The sequence below is a fragment of the Mustelus asterias genome, chromosome 20, assembly GCF_964213995.1.
Source record: "Mustelus asterias chromosome 20, sMusAst1.hap1.1, whole genome shotgun sequence".
In the NCBI taxonomy this organism is placed as follows: Eukaryota; Metazoa; Chordata; class Chondrichthyes; order Carcharhiniformes; family Triakidae; genus Mustelus; species Mustelus asterias.
In genome coordinates, this window is record NC_135820.1 from 80,601,558 (window position 1) to 80,615,605 (window position 14,048).

The following is a 14,048-nucleotide window of genomic DNA, read 5'->3' on the forward strand; positions in this document are numbered from 1 at the left end:
GAGAGATGGGAGATGCAGAGATTCACGTCCAAATAGGTTATTCATTTCATTGAAATTGCTGTTCCCCAATGCTGCAAAACTTCCCAATTTTCTGTGAAGTTATTAAGCTTTTACCGGCCTTTGGAATACGATGAATTTGAGCTTTTCAGTTTTGATTTGATTTATTATCGTCACATGTATTAGTATACAGTGAAAAGTATTGCTTCTTGCCTGCTATACAGACAAAGCATACCGTTCATAGAAAAGGAAAGGGTGGAAAGACTAAGCAGTTGCTGCTGGAGGTCTATTAAAGTCAGAAGCATGTGCTGGCTATTCCTGAGAACTCATTTTCTCTCCACAAAATCTCTCTGAAAGCTCCAAGCCAATTTATAACAAATATGCCTGCGTTTGCTAACTATATTTATTTAGAAGTGGTTTTGATCTATGCATGAATGTGGCTTATTTGCAACTGGAAGTCAAAGCTAGAAAGTAAAGTTGCTCCCTTTCATTTTTAAATATTGTTTAATTGTTAATTGTTGAGCTGCTTCATTTGTTAGAGTTATATTTCAACTGTGTTATTAACTAAAGCCTTTTTTACTATAAAAGCTCCCTAATTTGTCAGTGGAATCACTCCTAAAGTGAAGCCTTCTATCCTCACATTTAGACGTAAATAGAAAAATTGTCAGGGTCTAGTCTGGCTTCCTGGTTTAACTTGGGGTTATGGTCCAGGACCCTAACAGAGAGTTTTGAAGCTGTAACTAGTCAGATGAATTAAGGGAAACCAGTAGATGTAGTGTACTAGGATTTCTGAAAAGCATCCAATAACGTGCTACGCATCATATTGATGCATACGATAAAGGCTCATGGAGTTGGAGGTAATATATTTGCAAATATAGAGGATTGATTAACGGACAGGAAGCAGAGAGTATGGATAAATAAGGCATTTTCCAGTTAGCAGGCTGTAACAAGTGGAGTGCCACAAAGATCAGAGCTGGAGCCTCAGCTATTTACAATCTAAAGACAAAGAGGCCGAGAGTAATGTATCTAAGTTAGCTAACAATACAAAACTTGGTAAGCTCTGAAAAGGACACAAAGAAGCTTCAAAGTGATGAAGACAGGTTAATGAGTGGGCAACAAGGCGGCAGATGGAGTATAATGTGGAGAATGTGAGATTATTCACTTTGGTTGTAAGAATAAATAAGCAGAATATTTTTCAAAAGACATGAAACTTGTGAATTTCTTTCATGGGCTGTGGTTGTTGCTGGAAAGGCTAGTGTTCATTGAACACAATCCCAATTGCCCTTGAACCGAATGACTTGCTTAACCATTTCAGAATCAATCTCATGCCTGAAGGTCTGGAGCAACATGTAGGCCAGAGCAGGTGGGTGTAATATATTTGGGGCTGTCTTTGCGTGGTCACTTTAAGAGTCACATGTATAGTTCAACTGATGGGCGGGCTTTGTAGAATTCACAGCTAATCAATGAACCCATGTTGTTGTTTGCATCCAGCCCCACATGCTACAACTCCACATTCTTTCATCCTGAGAGTGCAGAAAAAACAGGATAAAAAAAATACTGGCAACGAGGAACGGATAAAATTCCTTTCAGGCAGGAAAAGGAAATTGGAGCTGCAGTTACCATCTGAAAACCTTGAAACTTCCAACTTTGGGGCAGAATCAGTAGCAGGTCGGCCGATTGTATCAGGCTAGTTAGGTTTTGGGCAGAAACGGAAATAAGATCTATTCCTAAACTTAAAACCAGCAGCCTGAGGAGTTCAGGCTGCAGATCTTGGCACGTGCTCAGTTAGATTAAGGCAAGGAGAAGGAGTGAAATTGAGAGATTTCTTGCATCACATTAAATCCCAAGACTATCTACTACAATTGGCTTATATTACAATTTATATTCCAATATGAACCAGACCATTTATATAGGGAGCTCCTAAAGTAAGGTTGCTGAACAGATCCCAGGATCACTGTAAAATGGTGGGACAGTTTGGTTTCCGATGATATTGTGGTCCCTGCTTTCCTCAACACCACTGGCAGTAAAACTTTTAATTTACTCCAGAGTCTGGTCCAGCCCGAGAAACCTGGCAGGCTGGAGGACCATCCCTCACTCAAACGATTCATTATTTGCTCCTCGTGTTTGGCAGGTAGTCAAGTTCAAAGCACCCGGAATCCTGCAATACGAATCGACAAAGACTAAGGCCATTTTATGGCCTCGCTCGAGCGACACCAGAAATTCCCGCCTGGGGACAACGGAAATTTCCATTGTCCACCCCTCGCCCGCTCCGATTCTGTGGCAGGCGGAGCAGTAGAATTCCAGCATAAACATCATTTACCATTCCATTTGCAGATTGATGCATCATCAATCGAGCAAAGACTAGTTTGTATGCAAGAACAAATAGGCTTTTATTCGCAAAAGACTTGGAGCACACCCATGCCGATGAACTGGTCCAGACTGAGGCAGGGGGTGGGGAGCAGTCGCCTTTATACCTGGACCAGCGGGGGGAGGAGTCTCGGGTAGGGCCGGCAGGGACGTGTCCAGGCATGTCACACACACAGGCAATAAGCTAACAGTGGTTTATCACATTCACCCCCTGTTTAAAAAAGAGTCCGGTGGGGGTGAGGTGGGTGGAACGATATTTACAGAATTACAAATTTAGTCTCCCTGGGGGCTTGATCTGCCGCTGCGACCGCCGTAGTGCCGGTTGTGGTGTCGGTTCAGGTGGCCGCGGTGTTGGTTCAGGCGCCAAGTCGTAGTCGCTCGAGTCGCCTGTAGTCCCTTCAGATTGTCAGGTGCGTGGTGGCGGCTCCTGGGGCTCAGGCGTGCTCCATACGGGGGCGAGGGGAGCGTGCTGTGGCCCTGGTGCTGTATGGACAACGTTGGGGGTTGGGGGTGTGGGGTTGTGGGTCGTAGTGTCCCTGGGACACCTGCGGGTGCCAAGTCTCGAATAGCCACCGTGTCCTCCCGCCCGTCAGGGTACGCCACATAGGCGTATTGGGGGTTGGTGTGGAGGAGTTGGACCCTTTCGACCAGGGGGTCCGACTTGTGGGTCCTCACGTGCTTCCGGAGCAGGACAGGGCCTGGGGACGTCAGCCACGATGGTAGTGAGGTCCCCGAGGAGGACTTTCTGGGGAAAACAAACATTCTTTCATGAGGGGTAGCATTGGTAGCTGTACAAAGGAGTGATCTAATCAAGTGTAATATATCAGGGAGGACCTCTTGCCAGTGGGTGACTGGAAGACCTTTAGATCTCAGAGCTAGTAAAACAGGCTTCCAGACTGTCGCGTTCTCCCTCTCTACCTGTCCGTTCCCCCTGGGGTTGTAGCTGGTGGTCCTACTCGAGGCTATGCCTTTGAAGAGCAGCTACTGTCACAGCTCATCACTCATAAAGGAGGATCCCCGGTCGCTATGGATATAGCTAGGGAAACTGAACAGGGTGAAGAGGCTGTGCAGGGCCCTGACGACCGTGGCCGAGGTCATATCCGGGCAGGGAATAGCGAAGGGGAAACGTGAATATTCGTCAATGACGTTGAGGAAGTATATGTTGCGGTCAGAAGAGGGGAGGGGGCCTTTGAAGTCAATGCTTAGGCGTTCGAAAGGGCGGGTGGCTTTTATGAGGTGTGCTCTGTCTGGCCGATAGAAGTGCGGTTTGCACTCTGCGCAGACCTGGCAGTGTCTGGTTATAGACCTGACTTCCTCGATGGAATAGGGCAGGTTACGGGCTTTAATGAAGTGAAAAAACCTGGTGACCCCCGGGTGGCAGAGGTCGTTGTGGAGAGTCTGCAATTGGTCTATTTGTGCGCTGGCACATATTCCCCGGGACAGGGCGTCTGGGGGCTCATTGAGCTTCCCAGGCCGGTATAAGATGTCACAATTGTAGGTGGAGAGCTCGATTCTCCACCTCAATATTTTATCGTTTTTGATCTTGCCCCGCTGCGTGTTATTAAACATGAATGCAACTGACCGTTGGTCCGTGAGCAGGGTGAATCGTTTACCAGCTAAGTAGTGGCGCCAGTGCCGTACAGCTTCCACTATGGCTTGGGCCTCGTTTTCGACAGAGGAGTGTTGAATTTCAGGGCCTTGGAGGGTTCGTGAGAAGAAGGCCATGGGTCTGCCCTCCTGGTTAAGGGTGGCGGCCAGGGCGAAGTCAGACGCATCGCTCTCCAACAGGAACGGGATGGATTCATCTACAGCGTGCATCGTGGCCTTCGCGATGTCTGCTTTGATGCGGTCGAAGGCCAGGCGGGCCTCTGCCGTCAGGGGAAAAGAGGTGTATTTGATGAGCGGACGGGCTTTATCCGCATAATTGGGGACCCACTGGGCGTAATACGAGAAGAAGCCCAGGCATCTCCTCAGTGCTTTGAGGCTGGTGGGAGGGGGAGTTCCAGGAAGGGACGCATGCGGTTGGGATCGGGACCGATGACCCCGTTTTCCACAACACAACCAAGGATGGCGAGGCGGTGTGTGCGGAATACGCACTTCTCCTTATTATAGGTCAGATTTAGGAGTGTGGCGGAGTGGAGGAATTTGTGGAGGTTGGCGTCGTGGTCCTGATCATGGCCGCAGATGGTGACGTTATCCAGGTACGGGAAGGTGGCCCGCAGCCCGTTCTGGTCTACCATTCGGTCCATCTCACGCTGGAAAACCGAGACCCCGTTGGTGATGCCGACGAGGACCCTAAGGAAGTGATAGAGGCGGCCATCCGCCTTGAAGGCAGTATATTGGCGATCCTCCTGGCGGATAGGGAGCTGGTGGTATGCAGATTTTAAGTCGATGGTGGAGAACACCCGATATTGCGCAATCTGATTAACCATGTCAGATATGCGGGGAAGGGGGTACACGTCCAGCTGCGTGTATCGGTTAATGGTCTGACTGTAGTCAATAACCATGTGATGTTTCTCCCCAGCTTTAACAACTACTACTTGGGCTCTCCAGGGGCTGGTACTGGCCTCAATGATTCCCTCCCCGAGGAGCCGTTGCATTTCGGACCTGATAAAAGCTCTGTACCGTCTGCTCTTGGTGGCGATGGGCTTGCAATCGGGGGTGAGATTTTCAAACAGTGAGGGAGGGGCGACTTTAAGGGTCGAGGGGCTGCAGGTGGTGCGCGGTGGGCGATCTAAGAACTGCTGATTGCAAACGGAGAGCGGGGGAAAAGGCCCATTATACTCCATGGTGACACTCGGAAGGTGACTCAGGAAATCTAGCCCCAGGAGTACGGCAGCGCAGAGTTGTGGTAGCACGAGGAGCCTGAAATTTTTGTACACTGTGCCCCGTACAGTCAGGGTTGCCACGCAGTACCCGAGGACATCCACCGAGTGGGACTTTGAAGCCATGGAGATCGTTTGCTTCACTGGCAGTACTGAAAGGGCGTAGCGACTCACTGTGTTGGGGTGAATAAAGCTCTCCGTACTCCCACAGTCAAACAAACAGTTTGTAATGCGGCCGTTTACCTCGATGTCCATCATGGACCTGGCGAGTTGGTGAGGCCTGGATTGGTCGAGCGTAATCGAAGCCACCGTTAGATTTTGCGAGTAGTCGCACGCGGCTGACAGCGTCCAAGATGGCGGCCCGCACGGCCCACACGCGGCTGATGGCGTCCAAGATGGTGGCCCGCATGGCTCAAACGCGGCTACCGGCTGCCAAGATGGCGGCCCCCGCGGGTCACATGCGGCGCTACTGGGCTTGGAGGTCGATTTCGCTCTGCATACCTTCACGTAATGGCCCTTCTTTCCACACCCGGAGCAGATCGCATCCTTCGCCGAGCAGCGTTGTCGGGGGTGCTTCCCCAGGCCGCAGAAGTAGCACTTGGGGCCTCCGGAGACTGCCGCAGCGGTCGGGTCATTAGTGGGACGTGGCGTGGCGTAGGCCTGCGGCTCTCCCGAGTACAGAGGTGGCGGCGGCCGCATTGTCCACGATGCGCCCCTGTGGTCGGGGGTGTAGGCCTAGAGATTACAGAAGGCCACCTCTAACGAGTCGGCAAGTGCCACAGTCTTTTGTAGATCCAGCCCTCCCTGTTCCAGCAGTCGTTGTCGGATATAGTTTGACTTGATACCCGTGACATAGGCATCTCTGATTAAGTCCTCAGTGTTTTGGGCAGCTGTTACGGTCTTGCAGTTGCCGGCCCTGCCAAGTGCTCGCAATGCACGCAGGAATTGATCACCCGATTCTCCTGGCTGTTGTCTGCGAGTAGCCAGAAGATGTCTGGCGTAGATTTCATTAGACTGTTTGTTGTACTGGCCTTTTAAAAGTTCGATCGCATCCTTGTAAGTTTCAGCGTCTCTAATCATCGAGAATACCTGATCGCTTACCCGGGCGTGGAGCACGTGTAGCTTGTCGGTTTCGGTCCGGACGACGGAGGAGGAGGTGAGGAAAGTTTTGAAACAGCGCAGCCAGTGATCGAAGCTGTTAGAGGCTCCTACAGCTTGAGGGTCAAGTTCGAGTTTGTCAGCTTTTAGTATCTGCTCCATCCCAAAACATTTGCTAATAAAATTGATGCACCATCAATCGAGCAAAGACTAGTTTGTATGCAAGAACAAATAGGCTTTTATTAGCAAAAGACTTGGAGCACACCCATGCCGATGAACTGGTCCAGACTGAGGCAGGGGGGTGGGGAGCAGTCGCCTTTATACCTGGACCGGGGGGGGGGAGGAGTCTCGGGTAGGGCCGGCAGGGATGTGTCCAGGCATGTCACATATACAGGTAATAAGCTAACAGTGGTTTACCACAAAGATGTCAGTTGCTGTAAGTGACCAGGGGAAGTCTCAGGGCCTCCTGTAAATGCAGCTGTTCCTTTGCTTGATGCAGTTTGAGTGCACTGCACGGTGCGCATCCAGAGATTTTCCTCTCCATCTCGGTGTAGATGGAGGGTCAGGACAGTGATTCCTTGGCCCTGTATCCTGTGCTTCCAATCCGGAAAGGGAGGCTGCTGTGGTTTCAATTGTAGCATTTTGCAAAATGATTCCATTTGCCACATTTATTGGAATGTTTACCACATGCCCAACATGCTGCTCTGTTCTGACAGCGACGGCCAGTGCAGTCGGGGCAGGGTATGTCCCGTGTCACTAAAGCTTCTGTTTCCCGCCTTCACTCCTTGCTGTTTCATTTAGGCTGTTTGGTTAACGTGTAGATGCCATTGGCTGTTTATAACATGACACCTCTTTCTCACGGCAGCTGCTTACAGACAAAATCAAGGTGGATGCCTCAGCTATTCGACCCCTGACTAACTCATCAGTAAAGGGACCAAATACACATCTTCTTTTAAGGTTTTGAAGGTTGCCGTATCGGATTGTATCGATTTGATTTTGCAGTGTTAAACACGCCTGTTGAATGTTCACTGTGAGGCAAATGTCTTCAGGGTTTTTTCAGGATTCTCTGTCTCTTCCTCCATTGGAAAGATAAACAGTTCAAACATCTCGATGGCCTCACTGCTGCTATGTTTAGTGAGGTGTAAGCTTGTGCCTTTTTTGATTTGTCAAATAATGCAACACTGCAGTAAATATTCCACTCCTTCTCAACCCTTCCCAACCGTCTGCAATGATCTCATCAAAGACGAGTGGGTCGATGCGGCCAAGTCCTTGTGCCCTACTGCCAACTCCTGACACCATGTGGAAGCGCTGGGTTCCAATACCAAGTTCAATAGTTTCTTCACTCGTCTGGGCAGCTGCACATGCATGTACTCTGCCCACGCTCTGGGGAGAACCCTTGTGCTCCTGTCACATGACCCTTTCAGTAGCCACTTCATCACGTGACCACTCAGTCTACAAATGGAGCACCAATCAAGCGGGGCTGCCTTGTCCTGGATGGTGTTGAGCTTCTTGAGTGTTGTTGGAGCTGCACTCATCCAGGCAAGTGGGGAGTATTCCATCACACTCCTGACTTGTGCCTTGTAGATGGTGGACAGGCTTTGGGGAGTCAGGAGGTAAGTTACTTGCCGCAGAATTCCCAGCCTCTGATCTATTCTGGTAGCCACAGTATTTACATGGCTGGGTCCCAGTTCAGTTTCAGAACTGGTGATTGGGTGGTGGTGTTCCCAAATCCCACCTCCATTAGAATTAACTGCTGGAAGGAAGGCCAATTAATGACCAGTTCAGGGCCTCCTCCTGTCGCTGCTGGGTTATTCCAGCTGCAGGGGGGCAGTTGCTCTGCAGAGTGCGCAACAGGTATTAATGTACAAACCGCTTCTCACCTCCAAGGGTGCGGGTGGGAGGTCTTTTGATCAAAGGCATTCATTGCCTGACGAGGGACAGAACATTGTAAAGGGTGACCCGCTACGAGCAACCCCCTTGTCCTTGATTCCAACCCCCTTTCCCACTGATCCCCAGACAGCAAAATGTCCACCCCCATGTTATTTACCTGTTGCCCCAACATCAACCCTCTCCTCCCCCTCCCCCTCTGCAATCCTGGGAGTCCGATGCCTGTCCTTCTGTCAGCAGCCACCCCCATGCTATCCCCCCACCGCACACCCCCCTCCCCCCACCGCACACCCCCCACCCCACACACACACACCCCTACCCCTCACCCCCCGCCCCACTCACACCCCCTGCCCCACTCACACCCCCCCACCCCACTCACACCCCCCCACCCCACTCACCCCCGCCACCCCACTCACCCCCTCCACCCCACTCACAATCCCTCACCCCACTCACAACCCCCCACCCCATGCACACCCCACACTCACCCTCCCACCCCACTCACACCCCCCACCCGACTCACACCACCCCACTCACATCCCCCACCCCACTTACACCCCCCCTACCCCACTCACACCACCCCCACCCCACTCACACCTCCCCCCCTCTCTCTCTCCCCCCCCCCCCCCCCCCCCTTCCCCCCCCTCCCCCACTCAAACTCTTTGTGATCAAGTTTAGGTTTGTCTCAGTGGCTGTTGGTATGTGATTTGCTTGCTGAGTTTTCACTGTTTTGTCGGGTTTCCTGTATCTTTCCAGCTGTACTCTGCAGTTGATAAGTGTCTCTGTTCTGGACTTTCTCATAGACCTGTGCTTCTACTAGCTGGGAGATTGTTTGATTGTTTTCAATCTCCAGATTCACTTTCAATGTCTGCCAAGATATTTTCAATTTGAACATTGAGTTAAAAATAATACCCAGTTTCTGTTTTGCAGCAACTGAACATCTGCTGGTTTCTGTGGTGTTTCTATTTGTTCTGTTTGGAGGGATTGGAGTCTTGTGTAGAATATTTTAAATCAAATGACTCGATGGGCTGTGCTACCGGGGTGCTGCTTTGCTTCAGTGTAAGGTGCAAGCCAATTATTTGTTGTTGGCGTGAGGGAGAGGAGTTTAAAAAAGCACCATCTTCATACAAGACAGTCTTTGGAAAGTTGTTAAGTTTGAAAATGACATACACCCAGCACAAACAAGAATTCTAAACTTAAACAAAACCAATCACATTCCACAGCTATGAGGGGAGAATTGGGTAACATTTAAAACATTCGGGTAACAGCTAAAGAAACAATTCAAAATGTTCGGCAAGAATATATTCCACCTAAAAACCAAAATTCAGCAAGAAAAATCCATCCTTACCTATTAAAGAGGTTAAGGATATGATAAAGAACAAAGAACAGTACAGCACAGGAAACAGGCCCTTCGGCCCTCCAAGCCTGTGCCGCTCCTTGGTCCAACTAGACCAATCGTTTGTATCCCTCCATTCCCAGGCTGCTCATGTGACTATCCAGGTAAGTCTTAAACGATGTCAGCGTGTCTGCCTCCACCACCCTACTTGGCAGCGCATTCCAGGCCCCCACCACCCTCTGTGTAAAAAACGTCCCTCTGATGTCTGAGTTATACTTCGCCCCTCTCAGCTTGAGCCCGTGACCCCTCGTGATCGTCACCTCCGACCTGGGAAAAAGCTTCCCACTGTTCACCCTATCTATACCCTTCATAATCTTGTACACCTCTATTAGATCTCCCCTCATTCTCCGTCTTTCCAGGGAGAACAACCCCAGTCTACCCAATCTCTCCTCATAGCTAAGACCCTCCATACCAGGCAACACCTAAAATAGTTTCAAAGAAGAGACTTAAAGAACGTTAGGAGGTCTGTGTATTGGGAGAGTTTTAGAAACCAGCAGAGGGCCCCCAGAAAGTTTATAAAAAGGTGAAAATAGGAATTAAACTAACCAGGAATATAAAAACAGATCGTGGGAACTTTTGTAAGGACATAAAAAGAAGAAAGTAACTAAATATTTAAAAATTAATTTACAGGGACTTCGGTGTCACTGACGAGGCCAGTATTTATTATACTTCACTGGCTGCCCTTCAGAAATTAAACACTGGAGCCTCAGAAGAGAAATTATCATTGAGGGATGAGGAAATGGCAGAGACGCTAAATAAATATTTTGTGTCTGTCTTCCCAGTAGAAGACACAATTACCAGAAATGGATGGTAACCTGGGGGCTAATAAGAGTGAGGATATGAATGTAATGAATATCAGCAAAGAAACAGTATTGGAGAAACTCAAGGGACTAAAATCGAACAATTATCAGGACTCTCGCGTTCTCAAAGAGACAGCGGGCGGGATTTTCCAGTGCCGGATATTAGCGTATCCGGCCCACTGCGATTCCCGTGGTGGGAGGGACGGGAAAATTCCACCCAGTGGATGCTCTGGTTATGATTTTCAAAATTCCTGAAATTCAGGAACAGTCCCAGCAGATTGGAAGTTAACAAATATCAAATCATTATTCAAGAGAGGTGAGAGAGAAAATAAATGGGGAACGACAGGCCAATTAACCTAACATCAGTCATTTGAATAGTGAAGTCTGAATCATGCATTTAGAAATACACAGAATGATTAAAACACATCAACACTGTTTTCCAAAAGAGAAATCTTGCTAGAGAAAGGTATTAGAGATTTCTGAGGATGTAACTCATAGGGTTTGTAAAGGGGAACCTGTAGATGTGGTACAGAGCTGAAAAGAAAACAAGCTGAAGCTTTTCATCTTGCACTCATCAGGACAAACACAAGAATGCCAGATTTAAAATTATTACAAAAATCAGCTCCACTGATTATCTTAAATTGGTTGTTAGAGTAGCTATTAGTGCAATCAGGATTGTTCAGCAAGTACTGCCCAATCATAGAAACAAATTAAGGGAGGCAGTGGTGCAGTGGTATTGTTGCTGGACTAACAATCCAGAGACCCAGGGTAATGCTCTGGGGACCCAGCTTTGGATCCCAATACGGCAGACGGCAAAATTAAAATTCAATAAAAGTTTGGAATTAAAAGTCTACTGATGACCATGAAACTATTGTTGATTGTCGTAAAAACCCATCTGGTTCACTAATGTCCTTCAGGGAAGGACATTACCCGGCGTAGCCTATATGTAACTCCAGAGCCACAGCAATTGCCCTCAGGGATGGACAATAAATGTGGGCTAACCCAGATCCCATGAACAAATTAAAAACCACACGTAACAGCAGATGTTAAAAATAATTCTGCTTATGATACATTTGAGCAACTTTGTGCCTGAATTTCAATTTGGTGCAAAACCAGATATTTAGACTGTTCCAATGATTGATTGAATCAAACTGCACCTTCCTTGTTTGTTGTTTCTAATAAGCAGAGTACAGACCGTACTCAACCAGCTGTGGTTTTAAAACCCAAAACAAAATATCTACTGTTAGATATGATTCCACAACTGGGCAGCTCTTACTGAACAGACCTGAGTGTGCTAATAGCTACACCAACAACCAATTTAAGAACATCAGTCGGGCTCCTAACATGATTGATTTGCACTCGCTGGAAGTGACACTTTCTTTGTACAAGCCTTTCTTTTTGCAAGATAAAACAGTTGGTGTCCAGCATCCAGCCATTTCATTTGAGAGATTTCCTTTCTCTCCAACATTTGTTTCGAGCTGGCAAGTTCAATCCATAACTTTTCCCACTCACACTATTCGCACAGTGTACCTTATCCCACAATGAAGGATTATCTACAGAACATGAAATAAATATTGTATCTTCTGTATGTCCCTTCTACCAAAAGCAGAATGGAATCCCTAAAGCCACTGCCTTAACAAGATTCAGTGTTTCAGCAGCTGAAGTATTTTTACTGGGGTGGCACGGTGGCACAGTGGCTAGTGCTGTGACCTCACAGCACCAGGGACCAGGGTTTGATTCCCGGCTTGGGTCACTGTCTGTGCACAGTCTGCACGTTCTGCCCGTGTCTGCGTGGGTTTCCTCCGGGTGCCCCGGTTTCCTCCCACAGTCCAAAAGACGTGTTGGTTAGGTGCATTGGCCGTGCTAAATTCTCCCTCAGTGTAACCCGAACAGGCGCTGGAGTGTGGCGACTAGGGGATTTTCACAATAACTTCATTGCAGTGTCAGCCTACTTGTGACCAATAAATAAACTTTATCAATACTTTATATTTTCTATCTTCCCAAGCTAAAGAACAACATTTCCCATTCTCACCCATAGAAAATATTATGAAATGGGCTGCACTTGAATATCCAACAGTTAGATTATCATGTAAAGCATCATTAAAAACATAGCTTCATGTTCTTTGGTTCGCCTAAGGATGAGAATTTAAGTCTGCATTTATTCGGATTTAAAATATTTAAAGTTTTATCTATCCTTTGAACCTTCTCCACTGTAGGATGCTTCACCAGATTTAACTAGATCCAAAGTAGCAGCTAGTGAAGTCTGTTGGCCAGCCTATTCCACCAACCAGGACTCAAACATTTAACACATCATCTTTCTTGTCCAGGTTATTTCCAGGTCATTGAGTGTCTTTAAGACAGAGATAGATAGGTTCTTGATTAATAAGGGGATCAGGGGTTATGGGGAAAAGGCAGGAGAATGGGGATGAGAAAAATACCAGCCATGATTGAATGGTGGAGCAGACTCGATGGGCCGAGTGGCCTAATTCTGCTCCTATGTCTTATGGTCTTATGGTCTTCTGGTCTTGTCAATTTCATCAAGAATTCTTTTAAAACCCTCATCACTATCCAATGATGGGCATCACACTCACAAAAATCTTTACTTTGAATTTTATTTCTGGTAAGGGGTGACAACACCTATTTTCTCTTTGGTAAGGTGTAATCAATGTCAACATATCCACTTCATTCTTCCACTGGTGAAGTGGGGATCATACTCAGCAATTTACACTTTCTTTCTGTCACTTTCCAGAATGATGGCTAGGATTGTAGTTTTTTTGCCTGATTTATTTTCTGAGCTTTCAACCCTCACCTTTAGGAAACCACAGTCTGCTACTATGTTCTAATCCAGAAACAGTAAGAAGTCTCATAACACCAGGTTAAAGTCCAACACGTTTATTTGGGATCACGAGCTTTCGGAGCGCTGCTCCTTCATCAGGTGAATGGAGAGGTAGGTTCACAAACACGGCATATATAGACAAAGACACAATTACATGATAATTACAGATTGGAATATGAAGAATGGTTGGAATGCGAGTCTTTACAGGTAATCAAGTCTTTACAGGTACAAACAGTGCGAGTGGAGAGAGGGGTAATCCCAGGTTAAAGAGATGTGAATTGTCTCAAGCCAGGGCAGTAAGTAGGATTTTGCAAGCCCAGGCCAAATGGTGAGGGTTACATGCAGTGTGACATGAACCCAAGATCCCGGTTGAGGCTGTCCTCATGCGTGCGGAACTTGGCCTCCCTTTTAGTCAGTTGTTTCTGTAGTGTAGTGGTTATCACGTTCGCCTAACACGCGAAAGGTCCCCGGTTCGAAACCGGGCAGAAGCATTAATTTACTCATTTATGGGTGGCACGGTAGCACAGTGGTTAGCACTGCTGCTTCACAGCTCCAGGGTCCCGGGTTCGATTCCCGGCTCGGGTCACTGTCTGTGTGGAGTTTGCGCATTCTCCTCGTGTCTGCGTGGGTTTCCTCCGGGTGCTCCGGTTTCCTCCCACAGTCGAAAGATGTGCGGGTTAGGTTGATTGGCCAGGTTAAAAATTGCCCCTTAGAGTCCTGGGATGCGTAGGTTAGAGGGATTAGCGGGTAAATTAGCGGGTAAAAAAAAGGGATTAGCGGGTAGGGCCTGGGTGGGATTGTGGTCGGTGCAGACTCGATGGGCCGAATGGCCTCCTTCTGCACTG

The 14,048-nt window shown here is 48.0% G+C and overlaps 1 non-coding gene across 1 annotated transcript; it reads left to right on the plus strand.

Annotated features, from left to right (window-relative positions):
* The first annotated feature begins 13,621 nt into the window (after positions 1-13,621).
* trnav-aac (transfer RNA valine (anticodon AAC)) lies at positions 13,622-13,694 on the plus strand. Its single transcript has one exon. It is a non-coding gene; the product is annotated as a tRNA-Val (tRNA).
* Positions 13,695-14,048: the final 354 nt, after the last annotated feature.